The sequence below is a fragment of the Lactuca serriola genome, chromosome 5, assembly GCF_051521515.1.
Source record: "Lactuca serriola cultivar US96UC23 chromosome 5, Lser_US96UC23_V15, whole genome shotgun sequence".
In the NCBI taxonomy this organism is placed as follows: Eukaryota; Viridiplantae; Streptophyta; class Magnoliopsida; order Asterales; family Asteraceae; genus Lactuca; species Lactuca serriola.
Genome location: NC_136412.1, coordinates 302,755,940 through 302,776,788, shown reverse-complemented (window position 1 = coordinate 302,776,788; position 20,849 = coordinate 302,755,940).

The following is a 20,849-nucleotide window of genomic DNA, read 5'->3' as shown; positions in this document are numbered from 1 at the left end:
TAATACCTTGAACATTAGATGATACCAAGGGTTCTTTAATATATATTCAGGAAAATCATCATTATAGTTTGCGTCTGGCTTGATGATGTCAGCACTCAACTTTAGCACGACTTCCTAAACTGTATGGAAATGCCTATGAATCATTTCCCCCAAATGATTAAAAAATTCTTGCAAAAATCTATTGCTACACCCATGAGCCAAATTCATCAAGAATATTCCTACGAACTCCTCAATAGATATATTTCGTGTTTGTTGCAGTCCTTAATTTGTAGCAAGATCTATGCATAATTGTCTAAAATCCGGTATGTGCAATTTAAACATATCATAACACCATCTCGGATGACCATTTAGTACTTCATTAATAAACATGTGTCGTGTTCTATGCGGTTTGAAATGTGACATGACCTACGTACATTACGAGCTAGTATTATCCCTTTCAAAGCTAGTCCGCATATCATTTCAAATTATTTATTCTCTTCCACCCAACATTCTTCATTATCATTAGATGAATTAGAGTCATCATTATCCATCCTACATAATACAAAGAAAAATATGTCAAACACATAACTCATAATATAAAATGTCGATTACATAACGACAAACAATAGTACATATTATAAAATGTCGAACACATAACTTCAAAGGACAACACATAATGTCAAAGCATAACACATAATGTCAAAGCATAACACATAAAACGATAAGATATGATGTCAATTGACAAATCATTATTTCATAAGTAACTTAAGGAACTCCATCTTGGCTTCATTAGCCGTTGGAAACATAAAATTTTCACAATTTAGCTTTTTTGGTGAAGACAATCAATGCTTGTGAAAATTCTTTGGACCCTTCACGAAAATCGGGAAACTTGATGACAATGACCATGCAATCTGCTATTGTTGGGGAATGATTACTTTGTGGAAAAGTTTATGTGTTTTTTTATATGGCATCCAATAAAGCATCTACTTTTCCTCATAAATTAAACGTTTACTCTTGGTTGAACGGTTGTTGGAAACAAGCTTAGACTTCTTCCTTTTACTTGAACTACTTTCATGGAAACTAAGAAAACAAGGTCCATCATCATCTGAATTGATTTCATCACTATCTCAATTTCCCTCCACATTTTGTTCATTCAGATTGGTATTGTTTTGAAATTGTAAAGGAGTCATAGTTTGATCTCCTACGACAACGGAATCTCGAAACAGAAGAGCATATTTCTCATCAAATATGCTCAAATCTGTGTTCCTAAATTTTGCATATTCTTTATTCTCATGCAAGACAAAAATATGATGTTTAATTCATCGATATTCCTATGCAATCATAACTTAAAATAATTTAAAAGAATAGTAAATGATACCTTTATTTTCTTCTCCCACTCAGGAGATGCCTATATTAGGCTTCTCGTTTCACCGAGTCTGGTTTCAAGACTCATTAAGCGGTCCTAAAGCTTCCACTCTTTTTTCATGTTCTCCCATTTGTTTGTTAGTTGGTTTTTCAAGGTCGTGGCCTGTTTTGTCCTTCATGTGTTTTTGTAAATTCTCCCACCCAACCTTATCAGAGTGAGTACCAGGTCTATGGACTTTTCTCATTTCAATTAAGCATGCATCGACAGACACCATAAGGTAAGGTTATCCATAAGAATTTTGGTTTTTTATTTTTTAAAGATGTTTCACAATCAACAACATTAATGTGGTTTTCATCCATTGTCTGAGAATTACATAGTATCAACATTTAAACAACACAAATACCACCTAACATCAAACCAAAGTAACACTAATTCACAGAAATAAGAGACTACAAACTAGAAAAAGAAATGTTTCATCAATTTCACAAATTTCTAGTCAATCTTTCATAAATTCTAGTTAATACAAATAGAAAAAATGAAACAAAAATGGAAGAAACGACACAAGTATAAATCAGAAGACACAAATTGGAACAACAATGAATTTCATCAATTTCATAAATTTCTGAGCAACCTTTCATTAATTCCACAAATTGGTACCTGTTAACACAACACAACAACACATTACATATCAATACACTCAAAAGTAAAAATCAGAAGAGAAATTGGAAGAAACAACAAGTATAATAATCGAAAATCAGAACATCATATGTATGATAATCGAAGAAAGAAATCAATATGGTGGAAGGAAAATCGAAAATCGACAGAGGCATTTTCTTTACTGATGAAAATCAAAAATCGACACAAAAGAAAAACCAAATCGGAGGAAAAGCTTACCCGATTGGAGATGGAGAAAGGCAACGCCGTAAACAGTGGTTAATTGAAGGAGGATCATTGTTCATAGAGGATTGGTGACCGATCGATACAGTGACCAGAGAGAACGAGGGTACGAGCGGAGTTGATGAATGTTGAAGAATGTAGTAGTTGGGTGGATTGATTATTAGGGTAGTTGAGGGTATAAATGTAAATTAAATGTATAGGGGTTAAAAAGTCTCAAAAAGTCACATTTTCATTACTTTTACAAACACCATTTTTCTTTCTACACAAAAACTTATTTTCAAAAGATATTTTCCATTATCCAAACATCTTTTGGTTTTTTTTTGGCTTTTTGGAAAACTTAAAAGTCCAAAATCATTTTAAAAGGAATCCCAAACACCCTCATAATTGTAACACCCATAAAAATATAAGCCAATTTAAACTTTTAAAACATTTAAAATGCATTAAAACATTACAAACTTATTTTCAAAATGTATCATATCAGAGTATCCAGAAACAATTCATAAAAAAGTGAGGAGTTATACGATCAAGCCTTTACCTTGCCCTGGTCTCCTGAAGTACCTGAAACAATAAAATGAAACTGTAAGCCCGAAAGCTTAGTGAGTTCCCCCAAAATACTGATACACATACAGTCCACATAACCATGTTAGCAACATCAAAACATAACAAACTGAACAGAATGCAATGGGTCCACAGCTTTACAGACTAGATTACCCCCTGGTCCACAGTGTGAGTCTGGATTGCCTTGCGGGCCCACAACTCACATCTGGCTTGCCATCGAGCCCACAGTACGAGCATCCCTTAGCTCGTAACTGGAATGCTCCCGGGCTTGTTGGTTTCCGCACGAAGCAGTCCCACCTCAACCCATCCCACATAACATATCAACATATAGCATAACCACTGAGCACGTAGATAATCATATAACACAGGTAGTCCTACAGATCTACCTAACTGGCATAACCACTGAGCATGCAGATAATCATATAACAAAGGTAGTCATACATATCTACCCAACTGGCATAACCACTGAGCATGCAACATTAACTGCATACTCAACATACTAACACTACTAGGATAACATATTCAATGGGCCGGCCTTGGTGCCTTAGACCCCTTAGTATAGTGAGGATATCTCACCTCGCAAATGCCGACTCGGTAAATAAACTCCAACTCTCGGATCACTGCCACAAACTCTACCACCTATTATCATAGTATAACCACACTCGTAAGTTCCCAACTCTTCAAGGTACCCCATAAGCCAACTAGACACCCCTGGTCCAAGTGAAAGTCAACAGTCCATGTTGACCCTTACTCGTCGAGTACCCTCGGCTACTCGCCGAGTTCCTCGAGATACTTGTTCACTCGCTGAGTCTCCGGAGTGACTCGTCGAGTTCCTAAGGTTCGCGATCGAACCCTAAGTCCACTCTTCGAGTTTCCTTCTTGCAACTCGACAGATTCACACACATTCATCAATTTGGGGAAACATTAACCGACTCGCCGAGTTGTTCATCCAACTCGTCGGGTCTACTGTAATCTTCATCGGACTCGTCGAGTTGTTCATCCAACTCGTTGAGTTCAATGCCTATCTTCATATGACTCGCCGAGTCGACTATACGACTCGTTGATTCCCTCCTGCCCTTTAACCATGCAGACACTTTTTAAGCCATGCGAAGGTCCCAAATTGCAAATCCAACTTCCTTAGGCATGCTTATCACGTAAAGTTGCAAACTTTACGTGAATGCAAGGCTTTAAGACCCTAAAATGGCACATCTAAGCTTGCAATGAAGTCACATCCTTGAGAGAAGGTTCATATTAGACAAGGCTGATGGCTCTATGAATCTAGAAGCCAAGGGGAGTCTAGATCTGAAGTTACAACTTCAGATCTTGGCTTAACCACAAGAACCCTTTCCTAAACTCATGCACAATAGGGGTTTAGGAGAAAATGAGCCAAGAGAAAACGATCTAATACCTTCAAAAGAGCCCTTTCTAATGTAGAACTTGAAACCCACAATTACTTGCTTCAACTAGCTTGCTTCCCAATTGATACCTTCACAAAAACTTCCCTCTAAGCTTCAAACTCCAAAGAATACACACACACTCGAGTTAGGGTATTTCTGGACTCTCAATGGAGTGTAGAGAGGCCAAAGGAGGCTTGTTCTTCTTTAAATAGGGTGCAAAACCCCGAGATTTAGGGTTTCATCTGCCAGCTCCTACTCGTCTAGTCCCTTCTTGGACACGGCGAGTAGGCCACTAAAACACGTGGACCAACCCACTGCTACTCGACGAGTGGGGCAACCAACTCGTCGAGAAGACCTTGGAAACAAAAGAATTCTTATTTAAATCAATACTTGAGAATCGGGGCGTTACAACTCTCCCCCGCTTGAATTAGACTTCACCCTTAAAGTCCGATGCGCTGAACAATGTCGGGTAATGCTCCCGCATTTCGTCCTCCAACTCCCACGTCCACTCAGATCCCTTCCGATGCTCCCACTGCACCTTCACTAAAGGTATTTCCTTATTCCGCAAAACTTTCGTCTTCCTCTCCAGTACGGCCACTAGCCTCTCCACGTAATTCAGACACTCATCTACCTGAATATCATCCTATGGCACCACTGCCTCCTGATCTACAATGCACTTACATAGCTGTGAAAAATGGAAAGTGTTGTGGATCCGACTAAGCTCCTCCGGAAGCTCTAACCTGTATTCCACCTTGCCAACCCTGGCAATGACCCTGGATGGCCCAATGTATCGGGGACCCAATTTCCCCCACTTCCTGAAGAGAATCACGCCCTTCCAGGGCAAGACCTTAAGGAGCACCATATCATCTACCTACAAACCTAACTCGGATCGGTGTTTATTGGCGTAACTCTTTTGCCGACTCTGAGCGGTCTGCAGTCGCTGCCAAATCTGCTGAATCTTATTGGTAGTCTGCAGGACTACCTCCGTCCGCCCCATCACTCGGTGTCCAACCTCACCCCAACAACCCGGGGTGGGACATTGGCGCCCATACAATAACTCAAACGGCGGGGCACTAATACTGGAATGGTAATTGTTGTTGAAAGCAAACTCTGCAAGAGGTAGGTAGGAATCCCAACTCCCACCGAAATCAATGACACACGCCCTCAACATATCCTCGAGGTTCTGAATGGTCTGCTCGCTCTGTCCGTCTGTCAGCAGATGAAACTTTGTGTTAAGGTGCAAGCGTGTGCCCAGTTCCTCGTGTAAATTCTGCCAGAAACGGGAGGTAAATCTGACATCTCGGTCTGAGACAATGGAGACTGGAATCCCATGGCTAGCTACGATCTCGCGGATGTATATGTCGGCTAACCTCTCAGCCGAAGAACTCTCCCGTATTGCCAAGAAATGAGCACTTTTGGCCAATCGATCCACGATGACCCATATAGCGTCTAACCCTTTCGTCGTCCTTGGCAGCTTCGTGATGAAGTCCATCATGATCTGTTCCTACTTCCACATGGGGACCTCGAGAGGCTGCAGCTTACCATGCGGCCTCTGATGCTCAACCTTGACTATCCTACAAGTCAAGAACCTCTCGACATACCAAGCGATTTCTCGCTTCATACATGGCCACCAGTAACTCAAACTCAAGTCTCGATAAATCTTGGTGGCCCCTGGGTGTATGAAAAAATTAGACTTATGAGCCTCCTCCATCACTATCTGTCTGACTCCACCAGTCATCGGAACCCAAACTCAACCACATCGGGTCAATAACCCCCGACTATCTTGAACAAACTGATTGCTTTCGCCCTTGATCCTTTCTAGCTTCCAGTTCTCTGGTCGTATGCCCTCGACCTGGGCATCTCTGATCAAACTCACCAGCGGGGAGTTCACCGTTATCCTCATACACCTTTCTGGGGTGGAAGACCCAACTGACTTGCGGATCAACGCGTCCGCAACCACATTTGCTTTACCAGGGTGGTAAAGGATCTCACAATCGTAGTCCTTGACTACATCCAGCCACCTGCGCTACCTCATGTTCAGGTTCGGCTGGTCCATGATATGCCTCAAGCTCTTTTGATCCGTTTAAATGGTACAACGGACCCCTTATAGGTAATGCCTCTAAATCTTGAGAGGGAAAACCACCGCTCCCAGCTCCAGATCGTGTGTAGGATATCTCGTCTCATGCGGCTTCAAATGACGCGATGCATAAGCTATCACCCGTCCCCTCTGCATGAGGACCACCCCTAAACCTGTGGTGGATGCATCGCAAAACACCACGAAATCCTCAACTCCCTCCGGGAGTGTCAAAACTGGAGCGTCACACAGCCGCTGACTGCTCGGTGGCCCATCGGAAATCCACCCCCTTCCTCGTCAGACGAGTGAGGGGTACTGCTATCTTGGAGAAATCCCGAATGAATCTAAGGTAGTACCCTGCCAATCCCAGAAAACTCCTGATATATGAGGGAGATTTCAAAACCTTCCACTGCATGACTGCCTTGATTTTGGCCGGGTCGACCAAAATCCCATCCTGGTTAATAAGGTGCCCAAGGAACTCGACCTCTCGTAACCAAAACTCGCACTTAGAGAACTTGGCATACATCTGATCTCGTCTTAGAACCTCCAACAGCTCCCTGAGGTGCTCCTCGTGCTGCTCTCGAGTCTTGGATTACACCAAGATATCATCTATAAACACGATGACCGATCGATCCAGCATCGGTCTGCAGACCCGATTCATCAGGTGCATAAACATTGTCGGCACGTTGGTGAGCCCAAACGGCAACGCCACGAACTCGTAATGACCATACCGAGTCTGAAACGCGGTCTTCTCCACGTCCTCCTCTCTGAACCGGACCTGATGATACCCCGAGCAACTGATCAAAGAGATCATCTATCCTCGGAAATAGATAACGGTTCTTCACCGTCAACTTGTTCAACGCCCTATAGTCAATGCACATCCGGTGCGATCCATCCTTCTTCCTAACGAAGAGGATCGGTGTTCCCCATGGAGAACTGCTAGGTCGAATGAACTGCTTGCCCAACAGTTCTTGCAGCTGTGAAGATAGCCCCTGCATCTCGGATGGCGCCAAACGGTACGACGCCTTGGCAATAGGAGCCGAACCCGGCACCAGTTCGATCCAGAACTCGACCTGCCTCTTCGGAGGTATCGCTCGCAACACCTCCGGAAACACGTCGGCAAAATCCCTGACCACTGGAACCTCTAAAACTGAAGTCTGGTCTCCAACTCGCGTATCCACCACGTACGCTAAGTAACCTGCACACCTGTGTTGTATATACTGTCGAGCTCTGGCAGCTGAACAGAACCCTGACCCCACTCTAGTACCCTCGCCATATACAATCAGTTCTCCCCCACTTGGGGTTCAAACTACCACTCTCTGGACCTTGCAATCTATCATGGCACCGAAACGACTAAGCCAATCTATACCCATAATCACACGTACTTCCCGCATGGGAATCGGAATCAAATCTATCAGAAATACCACTCCGAAGATCTCCAACTGACATCCTCGGTAGACCGAAGAAGCAGAAACTTTGTGTTCATTGGCGATGGAAACTCGCAGCAGACACTCTAGCTCGTCAAATGGTACACCAAAACCCCTACTAAACATCTGAGAAATGAAATACCGACTCGCCCCTGAGTCAACTAAAACCAAATCAGGAAAGAAGTTTACTAAAAATGTACCTAAACACAGGTACCATGTATAAGCATGACACAGATACAATAAACGAGGTAAAGGAGAGAAACATACCAGCAACCACATTTGGTGCTGCTCTGGCCTCCTCTGCCATAAGCTGGAAAGCACGCCCCTGAGCCTTTGGAGGCTCGGCCTTAACAGGCCTTCCATTAGCGATCCTCAAAGTAGCTGGGGCTAGAACCTACGCCGGCTTGGCGGCTAGCAATGGGCAGTTGGCCTTCACATGGCCAACCTGATCGCAGTGGTATCATAACCTCATACCCGAAACTGGGGCGCCCAGGCGGCAATCCTTCGTATAATTCCCCTACTTGCCACATCTGTGGTACCCGCTACCCACTAGACATACTACAGAATGACTCCTACCGCACTTCCCACATGTGCGACTATGCTGACCCCCAGCCCTAGAATCAGTGGTCTTAGATCGCTTCGGCGCCGGCTGAGACTGTGTCGGGGCCGGATGCTGCTCCCTCAACCGCAGCTCGATCTCCAACTCATGCCGCCTCGCGGCCTCCTGCAACTCCAACATAGTATTACATCGCTGGGTAGACACAAACTGACGGATGTCAGCCTTGAGCATGCTCAGATAACGAGTCATCTGAGCTTGCTCGGAAGCAAACTATGGGCAGAACATCGCACTCTCTGTGAACACACGGGTGATCTCCATCACTGACTCTCTATCCTGTCTCAAACTCAAAAACTCCTGAGCCAACTGCTCCCGCTCCACCCGTGGAACATAGCGGGCGCGAAACATCTCCCTGAACTGCTCCCAAGTAATAGCAGCTCTCTGATCATCTATGTATAATCTGGTCGTCAGTCTCTACCAATCCTTGGCCCCTAGCCTCAGCAGGTTCAGGGCACATTTGACCTTCTGGTCAGATGGACATGAACACGTGAAGAAACAACCCTCCACGTCAGATAACCACCTCATAGCTCTAATCGCATCCATAGTACCATCAAATGTCGGGGGCTTCGTATTATCGAAGTCCCGGTACCGGAAACCCCGTCCAGCTCCACCTCCTCCTGGCGCTGTTACAGCTGATGCAGCTGCGGCGGCAGCCGTCTCTGCAAGGGCTTCGTAACGCTCATCAAAATACTCAACCATAGCGGTCTTAATAGACCCAAACATATCCGGTAGCTGTGCCCGGAACAAAGGGGCAAATCATCATGCAGGACCTCTCGAATCCTGGCGTCTAGCTCATCTGTCCCCATCCGTACCAAAGGCTCAGGTGCTACCGGCATCTCCTGGCCTCCGTCCCCTGATCTGGATCCCAACCCGGATGCAGTCACAAAACGTCTCGTCATCACCATGCTGAAAACACACCAACAGATATCAGAGGGTCGCATAACAATAGGGGACCAACTCCTGACTAAACCCTAGGGGTTGTGACTTCCTTGCTACGCGTATGGGTCCTGTGCTTTCAATAGTACAGGCCCATACTACCTTCCACACCTACCCATATTTGTCTCAAATATCACCACAACACCCTAACAACATGCATATCATAGCTAGCGCCCAACCTTCATTCCTAAAGGAATGCTAAACTATTGCACGACTGGCCTCACGGCCTCTCACTACCCATCCATCCATGAAACTTCCATCAACCCTGCAGTGCTAGTGTATGCTAGCCATACATAACGCTGGACCCCATAGACTTTAAAATATCTGATCCTACCCTAAGGTCAAATTAAACATTCTCAGGCTATAAGATCTTGATTATATATATCCGTGATGCATACACAAGTAACTACAATAATGATGTCAATCTCATATAAGGAAAGCCCTATGCTAGTAGGCATCATGTAATCAGGCAATTCTATCATGCAACTCATGAAGATCCGTAGCCTAGTACTAGCATGCTGTTCTAACATATCACATAATCAAATAGTTGTATGGTATTTTGGGATCTACTTACTGACTCCGGCTGATCGTACACCTTGCATCCTCCCTTACTTATTTGAAAACCAGTTTAGAAATCATTTGAAAACTTTTCCCTGATTTGAGACTGGATTCACACGAAAGTTCCTCCAATTCACTCAAACCAAGGCTCTGATACCAACTTGTAACACCCATAAAAATTCAAGCCAATTTAAACTTTTAAAACATTTCAAATCCATTAAAACATTAGAAACTTGTTTTCAAAATGTATCATATTAGAGTATCCCAGAAACAATTCATAAAAAAGTGAGGAGCTGTACGATCACACCTTTGCCGTGCCCCGGTCTCCTGAAGTATCTGAAAACAATAAACTGAAACTGTAAGCCCGAAAGCTTAGTGAGTTCCCCCAAAATACCGATACACATACTATCCACATAACCATGCCAGCAACATCAAAACATAACAAATTGAATAGAATGCAACGGGTCCACAACTTTACAGACTGGACTACCCCTGGTCCACGGTGTGAGTCTGGATTGCCTTGCAGGCCGACAGCTCACATCTGGCTTGCCATCGAGCCCACAGTATGAGTCTCCCTTAGCCCGTAACTGGAATGCTTCCAGGTTTGTTGGTTGCCGCACGAAGCAGTCCCACCTCAACCCATCCCACATAACATATCAATATATAGTACAACCACTGAGCATGCAGATAATCATATAACACAGGTAGTCCTACAGATCTACCTAACTGGCATAACCACTGAGCATGCGGATAATAATATAACACATGTAGTCCTACAGATCTACCCAACTGGCATAACCACTGAGCATGCAACATTAACTTCATACTCAACATACTAACACTGCTATGATAACATATTCAATGGGCCGACCTTGGTGCCTTAGACCCCTTAGTATAGTGAGGATAACTCACCTCCCAAATGTTGACTCGGTAATAAACTCCAACTCTCGGATCACTGCCACAAACTCCACCACCTATTATCATAGTATAACCATACTCGTAAGTTCCCAACTCTTCAAGGTACCCCATAAGCCAACTAGACACCCCTGGTCCAAGTCAAAGTCAACAGTTAAGGTCAACAATCCATGTTGACCCTTACTTGTCGAGTACCCTCGGCTACTCGCCGAGTTCCTAGAGATACTCGTTCACTCGCCGAGTCTCTGGAGTGACTCGTCGAGTTCCTAAGGTTCACGATCGAACCCTAAGGCCACTCGTCGATTTTCCTTCTTGCAACTCAACAAATTCACACGCATTCATCAATTTGGGGAAACATTAACCGACTCGCTGAGTTGTTCATCCAACTCGTCAGGTCTACAACAATCTTCATCGGACTCGCCGAGTTGTTCATCCAACTCGTTGAGTTTAATGCCTATCTTCATATGACTCGCCGAGTCGACTATGCGACTCGTCGAGTCCCTCCAGCCCTTTAACCATGTAGACACTTTTTAAGCTATGCCAAGGCCCTAAATTGCAGATCCAACTTCCTTAGGCATGCTTATCACGTAAAGTTGCAAACTTTACGTGAATGCAAGGCTTTAAGACCCTAAAATGGCACATCTAAGCTTGCAATGAAGTCACATCCTTGAGAGAAGGTTCATATTAGACAAGGCTGATGGCTCTATGAATCTAGAAGCCAAGGGGAGTCTAGATCTGAAGTTACAACTTCAGATCTTGGCTTAACCACAAGAACCCTTTCCTAAACTCATGCACAACAGGGGTTTAGGAGAAAATGAGCCAAGAGAAAACGATCTAATACCTTCAAAAGAGCCCTTTCTAATGTAGAACTTGAAACCCACAATTACTTGCTTCAACTAGCTTGCTTCCCAATTGATACCTTCACAAAAACTTCCCTCTAAGCTTCAAACTCCAAAGAATACACACACACTCGAGTTAGGGTATTTCTGGACTCTCAATGGAGTGTAGAGAGGCCAAAGGAGGCTTGTGCTTCTTTAAATAGGGTGAAAAACCCTGGGATTTAGGATTTCATCTGCCAACTCCTACTCGTCGAGTCCCTTCTTGGACTCGGCGTGTAGGCCACTAAAACACGTGGACCAACCCGCTGCTACTCGACAAGTAGGGCAACCAACTCGACGAGTAGACCTTGGAAACAAAAGAATTCTTATTTATATCAATACCTTATAATCGGGGCGTTACAATAATGTTTGGTATATTTGGCTTACCAAAAAGAAGCATCCAAAAATGAATTAAAATCTAGTATATATCATAAGAAAAGTATAGTTTCCTTTAGACTTTTAACTTTAATGTATTAATGAAATTTTTCCTCGGAACAATCAGCACCCATAACATGAAAGCATATTGGGATTTTTCGAAAGATTATTAAGTTTGTAAGAGTTAATGTTTTATATTGAGCACATAGTTAGAAAGTTAAGTATCTAAATAATTATATGTTTAAATTTACAAATACCAAGATAGATTTATACTTATTTTAATAAATATTTCTCTTAAAACCAAATAATTGTATGGTTTGTAATTTTATTTAGCAGTTATTTGTAGAGAAAGAGAATGGCTTAAAAGTAAATGGGGGAGAAACTTGAAGATCAAATTATAAAGATCATGAGTTTTTAAAACACGGAAAAAACTTAAAGGAAATTTTTTGATGATTTGTTTCTAGTTTTTTGAATAAAGCTTTTCAAGATCGAAATCTTGATTGAGATTTTTTGTTTACTTTGCAAACTAGTAATTATAAGATTGAATAATTATCAAAATATTATATATAAATGATTAATTTCTATCTTATTAGTTGTAATTACTTCAAAGTTCAACTATAACTCAAGTTCTTATAAAAGATTTTTGAACTTGAACTTATATCGTAGAAGATCATAAGTCTAAGTTTCCAACATTAAGGAATAAAAACATTGTAACGCCCTGAATCTTGCAGGAGTATCTTGAAAGCCTTTATTCCTTTTATTAGTTATCATTGTTGGTCCCTAGAGTTGGTTGTGATGGGTCACGAGAAGTATAAGGACTAAAGTTGCATCTTTGGGACTGGAAGTAGTACGCTGAGCGTACATAAGGGTACGCTAATCGTACTAGGCGCGCCCTAGTACGCTGGGTGTACTTATGTCCAATGAAAACCCTAATATTTGTTGTTGAGGACTATATAAACACCTTTATAACTCATTCCTTTGCTCATCCTCAGCCTCCATACCTCAGAAAACGTCCCAAACCCTAGAGTGTGTGAAGAAGTATGAGGTAATGTGCATTTTGGACCTTGGAAGTGAAGACAGTACTCCAAGGAGCTAGAAGAGGAGAGCAAGGCTACAAATCCGAAGTTACGTTGTGCCATTAAAGCTCCAAAAGGTAAAAAGATTGAAACTTTTTGCTTGCTTCTTTATAGATCTAGACATTTAACCTTATGGAGGTCTTATTGTCCCAAGAGTCCCAAGAAGATGCATGTGGTGTGTTAGACGAAATAAGCTGTCCTTTTAGACCTTAAGAGAGGTCCTAAGTGATAAAAACCAGTTCCCAAAGGCTATAATTGTCCCATGCATGAAGTAAGAAGGTCTTAATGGGTTAAGACCATGACTTAAGGACTTTCTGGACGTCAAAAGTGATAAAGTTCTAAACTTTATGGTCCCCAGGCATATTTGGTCGATGGATCTGGGATATGGGCTTAAGTGCTTAAGCCATTAAGCACTTCTTAGGATTTTGGTAAAGCCTCGTGTACGCTCAGCGTAAATTCTATACGCCCAGCGTACCGGGTCAGCTATCCCGGTGGCAGTCAGCGCAGGACGGCATTACGCCCAGCGTAACCAGGGAGGTACGCCCCACGTACGCTCTCTGATTGGACTCTTGTATTTTGGGCCTAGGGTTTGTGGGCTAAATAGATTTGGGCCTTAGTTGGACTCTGCAAATAGGATATTTTGGGCCAGGTTATGATGGTGGATCATGGGGATAGGCCCAATAAGGAGGTTGGGCCCAATTTGGTAAATTAGGCCAATAAAGGACTTTAGATTATGGACCTTCAAGATAAGGACTTGGTGTTGGGCCTTGGCCCAACAAAAAGGAATGGACTTTATGAATTTTAGGTGCACTTAACCAAGGGAGTGATGTCGGGTAATAACCTAGTATTTATTATGTGTGTGAGCTCGGGATTTCCAGCGAGGCAGTGGTTAGGATTTCAGCATTTCGGCACTACTAGTCAGATGAGTTTTCCTCACTATACACAAGGGTATAAGGCACCAAGGTCGGCCCTTTGAATTTTTTTTGGTTATGTTATGCTAGTATGATCTGTTAGATCAGTATCCTATAGGGTAGGATGATAGTATGTGATATGTGATATGACCTGTTAGTTAGATATCCTAAAGGGTAGGATAATATTATATGCTATGTGGTATATCAGTTTGTTGTCTATAGACTGTTACGTGATTATTTGTTACATGTGCACATGTTTGTTTATTTGTTGAGGCTTATGTGCTTTGTGCGAAAGCCAATAGACCTGGACATTCCAACTTGTTGGTTGTGGCCCTAGAGTATTCCATCCCGAGGATGACTGGACTGATAGTATGTGGGCATTCCAACCTGTCGGTTGTGGGTCTGGGGTATTCCATCCATAGGATGATTGGACCCATAGTATGTTGGCATTCTAACCGAAAGGTTGAGGGCCTGGGGTATTCCAACCCGATGGTTGATTGGACCCATAGTATGCTGTTTATGGTTATATATGTATTGTGTGAGATGGGTATTTTGGGGGAACTCACTAAGCTTTCGGGCTTACAGTTTCAGTTTATTGTTTCACGTACATCAGCGGATCACGGCAAGGCAAAGGCGTGATCGTACAGCTCCTCACATTTTGTTTAGATTCTGGGAAAAACTCTGATAAAGACTATTTTGAAAACAAATATTTGTAATAACTTTTGGATTTTAAATGTTTTGAAAAATTAAAAATTGGTTTAAATTTTATGGGTGTTACAAACATGCAATATAAGAAAATCTTATCTCATAACTTATATCAATCCATTCATATATAAAGAAAATATAAAACATGATAAGTTTATAGCCAAAATTAAAAATTAAGTTATCTAATCTAATATGACAAATGATACATCAATATCATTTAAAAACTAAATTAAAATGAGTCTAAACATATAATTAAAATAAACAAAACTTTATAAATAGTCTTGTGGTTTCTTAGGATCTAATCTTTAGTCTCTATCTTCAGAAAACTTCATGAAAGTACTCACATAAAAAGATTTCTATTACATTTTTAAATTCTTTTACATTTTTATTTAATTAAAACCATTTAGAAAATAAGAAAAAAAATTAATAACACCCCCACCCCGACATTCCTCCTAATTTGGCCTTTGCCTTCTTTTTGTAGATTGATGCTTCCAACTCCCAAACCAGTCATCAAAGACCTCTCAACCACCATCAACTGTTGGGAATCAGATATCACTTGCAAAGAATCAGAAGAGCTCGGACAACACTTTTCAAGCATTGATACCAGTTTGATGAAAATACAACAACCACAAGTTAAGCACTCTGGACAAATATCAAACAATCTTCGATGAAACTTTCGGAACAAAACTTCTGAAAAAAATACAGTCGAAAAATTATAAAATCAAAACATGAAATTTAACATGGTTCGGTTAAAGTGACCTACGTCTACAAGTGAAAGAGAGAGACAATAGTTTATTAAACTTCCATGAACAATTACAATCACTCAAAAAAGGTGGCACATCGATTGAGCTCTCAAAACAAAAGAATCTCTCTTGCTTTACAAACTGACCTAAAGGATGTTTACTGATGTGCAAAATTATACCTACCTAGTTTTAAATTTATAACCTAACTAACTTAACTGATTTATGCACCTATATGCAGTGTACCAAGTTGGATTATAGAATAGTTTTGGTATGTCGGGTATTGAACATAGGGAACAAAATTTAATTTATAAAATAACTACTTCTGATTAAACTAAGAAAACAAACTTAAAGTGGGGTTTTTACTGATTTCACAAGATCAGAAGAACTTAATTCAATTATTATCAAGTTAACAAGTAATCAAACAAAGAAACCGAATTTACTTCAAGATTAAAGAGTACCTTTGTTCAGTTCCGATTTCACCTTCTCCTATGATTGATTTCAAGTGGATGGATTATATAGATTACCACTTCAGTAAAGCTATTATGATCAAATACCTAGATATACCAATTTATGAATTACCATGCAATGATCAAGAACATGTTAAACACAAAATCGATAATAAACACAAATTAGACTATGAATGATAAATCTAATAGTTACTTACCTATAATCAAGTCAGGCAACCAATTACAAATTAATATTAATTATGCTCTCTAACACAATTAAAGTTACTAGCTTTAATTACATAATCTAAGATATAATTAATCCTAGCTCTAATTATCAAATGATCATAAACAATCAGGTAACAAACTCATGCAACTAGAATGATCATCTATTACCTATAACTTGATTAATAAGCAATATAAAGTAGAATTAAAACATGCTAGGGTTTTGTTTCTCAAACACAAGCAAAATCAACATAAATCATCCATTAATCGAAATCAACACATAAGGTTTAGGTTCATCTTCACCAAACAGAAGTCTAAGGTTTTTAGCCTCTCATAATAGCAGAAAAACACACTAAATCAATGCAACTTAGACTAGACATTAGTACCGCTTAGCAAACCGAATAGATCTATGTTAATTTCTCCTAATTCTCTTCACCTCTTGAGCTCTAATTGATTTATGGTCTTCTCCAAGGTTTCTAGAGGTTTTAGTCGCAATCCCTCTAAGAAAATCGACCAGAAGTCCCTCCATTCGACCTAATGTTCGAATATATATAGTTTCCATAAATCCGATCACCATGGCGTGGTGAATAGGCACCACGTAGTGGTCTTCTATGAAATCCCATATTCTCCAAGTCAGCTCGAGGATCGTGAAGCTTCCAATTGCCACGTCGTGGTTGGTGATCACCATGCCGTGGGCTTTAGTCTTCAAGCCTTCTTTGTCTTCTTTTTGACTTAACTCATATTTTCCGGCATCCAATTCATCCTAAGCATGTCATTGCTACCTCAAAATAGATTTCAAACATAATAAATACCTTATGTCCCAAAATAAGAATACTCGTAGCTAAAAGTATTAGAAATATGCACGAAAATATATGATTATATATACACATATCAAAATACCCCACACTTGGCTTTTGCTTTCCCTCAAGTAAAACTATTTTTTTTTATTATCATACCATTACATCAAAACCCTATCTACCAACATCACATAAGACAATCCATTTTGAGTCTCTCCATTACTTCAAGACCGCAATACATGTATTTGTGTCTATATCCTAATTACATCACAGTCCTAAATACTTACGATCCTCATAAACGTTTCCCAGTTATTTTGAACAACACTCATTTTATGCATCCCTCCGAATCCATCCCCAAAAAAACTTTCTTAACCTCAAGGTATATTTGGTTAAGCCTCCAAGCATACATATGAAAAAATAACCTATAAAGAAAGATTACAATAAATAATAACTAGGCAAATTGCCTTATTTTTTAGTCTTCAACTTTCAACTTTGTAGGCTTTTATTCACTCAAAATTTGCAACTTTTTTTTTCCTTTTTCACTTTTTTTTCATTTCTCCCTTTTTTTCACTCAAAACTAAAAATCATAAAAATAAAAACTTATTCTTAAACAAGAGAACTTAACTTCAACATTTATTGATTAGTGGTATTAGTTTAAAGTGAAATGACTACATAAGCTCTCATCGATACATTTATGGTACACAATGCTAAACATATTATGTCCCTCAAACTAAGAAAGTCTGCGTTTTTGTCCCACAATTTCACTAAGACTCGGAAGCCACAAATACACTATAACATATATTTGCTCAATTAAGCATCAAAGCTCGCATCAGATCGTCCAACACAACACTAGCAACCTAGGTCTCAACACAAGAATATAAGTTTTTTTAAACTAGATTCAATTTTAGTCCATTGTTTCAAGTCTCTATAAAAAAATCGAAAATCCTAGTTATTTTTAATTAATTTTTTTATCAATATGCTTGTATTCCTAAATTCAACCCTTACCCCACACTTAATCGATGCAATGTCCTTATTGCATATTTAAACAATCAAAGAACATAAAAATAAATATGGAAAATAGAATAGACTCCCCCGGGGTAGTAGTCGCAAGATCGAATTCTGAAATTTGTGTTGTATACATCTCATAAAATTTGTTGGAAACAATACTTATGGGCTCTTTTATGAGTGTAAATGTGTCGGATTAAAATAAATCAAAGAACAATATTTAAAAAGTGTGCAGAACGTGGTCCACGGCGTGGGAAAGCAACGTCATGTTGTGGTATCAAGTAAGAATTCGTCATGATCGTGAAAAATAAGAACGTCATGGCGTGGGCTAGTGATTCCACGTTGTGGGATATCCCTTTTCTCCTTTTTCTGTTTCCATCTTATCTTGTATGCTTTGACCCTTCTGATGTACATCTTCTTCGAGTTTTCATTCTTCTTTGGATCGTCACTTTCTTCATGCTTGTGTTTCAATCCCTTGTTTTGACCTTTCATATTTGTATACTTCTTATCTTCTTTATGATCTTCTCTATTTACCTCTAGCTTGGCACCTATTTGCTCTTTTAATTCTTCACCCATCTCCCCATTATCACCCGAATCAACTTCTTCTTTATCACTTGCATCTTCCACTTGAGCCTTGGGTGTGGTGAACGCGAATACTTCAAACGTCATAGGAATTGAAGCACTTAGTTTGGAACCTTTTACATTTGCAACGTGAGGCTTCTCTGAAGCTTTCAACTCTTCTTCCATTAATTTCTCAATCTCATCTAGCTCGTTAAGATTTTCCTCTTCCAAATCATTCACCCTTAACGCTTAATCTCTTGTCTTGTCATAACTCATTTTTTTATTCATTTCAAAAGTGTTTTCTTCGTCTTCTACACGAAGTGTGAGCTTTGAGTCATGGATGTCGACTAGGGCTCTTGGGTACTCAAGAATGGTCTTCCGAAGATTATGAAGGTCTTCATATTCTTTCATATCCAATACCACAAAATCAACTAGAAAAATAAATTTCACAACCTTCACTAATAAATCTTCGACAATCCCACATGGATGAGTGATTGAGTGATCCGTCATTCGAAATGTCATTATTATGTTTTATAACTTTGGTAGACCGAGATTCTTATAAAAAGAAAATGGCATTAGATTGATGCTAGCCCTCGAATCGGCTAAAACATTTATTGAAGTGGAGTTTCCAAATTCACAAGGCAAAGTTAGCCGACCCATATCTCTTATCTTAATCGGTAATCCATCAATGATTGCAGTTGAACATAATATCTTAAGCATGATTGTGGGTGATTTTTACAACTCTTTTCAGTTAGTTATCACATCCTTAGCAGAGTTGTGAATTTTAGCTATGGACTTCAAAAATGGAGCATTTATCGAGAGAGATAGTCATTGTTCCATGAACTTCTTCTAGTCCGGCTCCAGAATATGCTTAAGGGTTCGAGATGGGAATGGTTAAGGAGGATGGTACAATTTCAAAAACGAAGGATTTTTTTATCTAGTGACCACAACGTGGTAAGGGCACCACAGCGTAGGGACAGAACAGAACTCAATTCTGATTTTTCTTTTTCTGCTTTGGGCTTCTCTTCTTCTAGATGTGGACTAGCTTGTGTAATACCTACATCATGGATCACTAATGGCTCATAATGAACCTCTTTTCCAGTGTATACAGCCATAACATGAGTTTGTAATTTTGGTTCGGGATTTTTAGGATGTAACCTCTCGTGTACAAATGTAGTCAATTGCCCAAGTTAAGTCTCATGTTGTTAATGGAAGATTGATGATTTCTTGTAACAGCCCGGATTCCCAGGTATTATTCATTTATTTATTTTTGGTAATTTGTGAGGAGACTCGGCGAGTTGGAGCCTAGACTCGCCGAGTATGATCGCGGATTTGGACGCAGGTTCGCGTCCGGACTCGGCGAGTCCATGTTGTTTAATGAAACTCTAATTTCCCGACCCTGTGCCCTATTTAAAGGACCTTATAACCCTTCATTGCAACTACCTTCGACCTTGAGAGCACCAGAGCATCTGAGAGTCCTTGTGAGTGAGAAAATAGGCCATTATTCACCATCCTTGTGTGTGTTAGCAAGAAGGGAAGAGGAAGGCCAAGCTAGGAGAGTTGGGGAGTTTGGATCTACTTCCATTTCGACAGAGGAAGCTATTTGAGGTAATATTCAGAGCTTATTCTCGTGTTTTTATTGATATGGTCAAATCTAGGGTTTCTTCATGCCTTGTTTACCTTGTAATTGGAGTGTGAGAGGTCCCATGGGGAATTGGTACCTAGATATGGACCTTAGTAGGTCCAGAGAGTCCCAAATGCTCTGCTTTATGCCTTTCCTTTTGAGTTGTGGACTTAGGTTACCATTTTAGAGGTCATTTCACCAAAAGAAGCCTTGTAGGCGTCGCATGGTAGCCAAGATTGTAACTTTACGTGATAAATGTGCTTGGAAGGACTGGATCTATGAGTTACTGGAACGGATCTGACCTCAGGAGTGAGTTTGAGTTCATGCATGGCTTAGACTCGCCGAGTCCGAAGAACAGACTCGGCGAGTAGCATGAAGATTGTCCATAACCACTTAGCGAGTGGTCTTACCGAGTTAAGGGTTGACTCAGTGAGTCAGGGAGATTCAGAGAGGGTTGACAGGTGGACTGAGTCAAGCTGGAACTCACCGAGTTGTTCTTGAGACTCGGCGAGTTGAGTCATGGTGGCCCCGCGATTCATGCCAGGTGGAACTCGTCGAGTCAGGGAAGTACTCGACGTGTCAAGAGAGGATCCTAGGGAGTCAGTGAACACGTATAGACTCGCCGAGTCGCTCTAGTGCACTCGCCGAGTCCGATCAAAGTTGACAGTTGACCGTTGACCGTTGACCAGAGTTGACCAGTGTTGACTTGATAGGGGTAGTCAACCTTAGTTGTGAAAGTGTTAATTAGAGATATATGGTGTTATAGGAGGATTATAGCTCGGA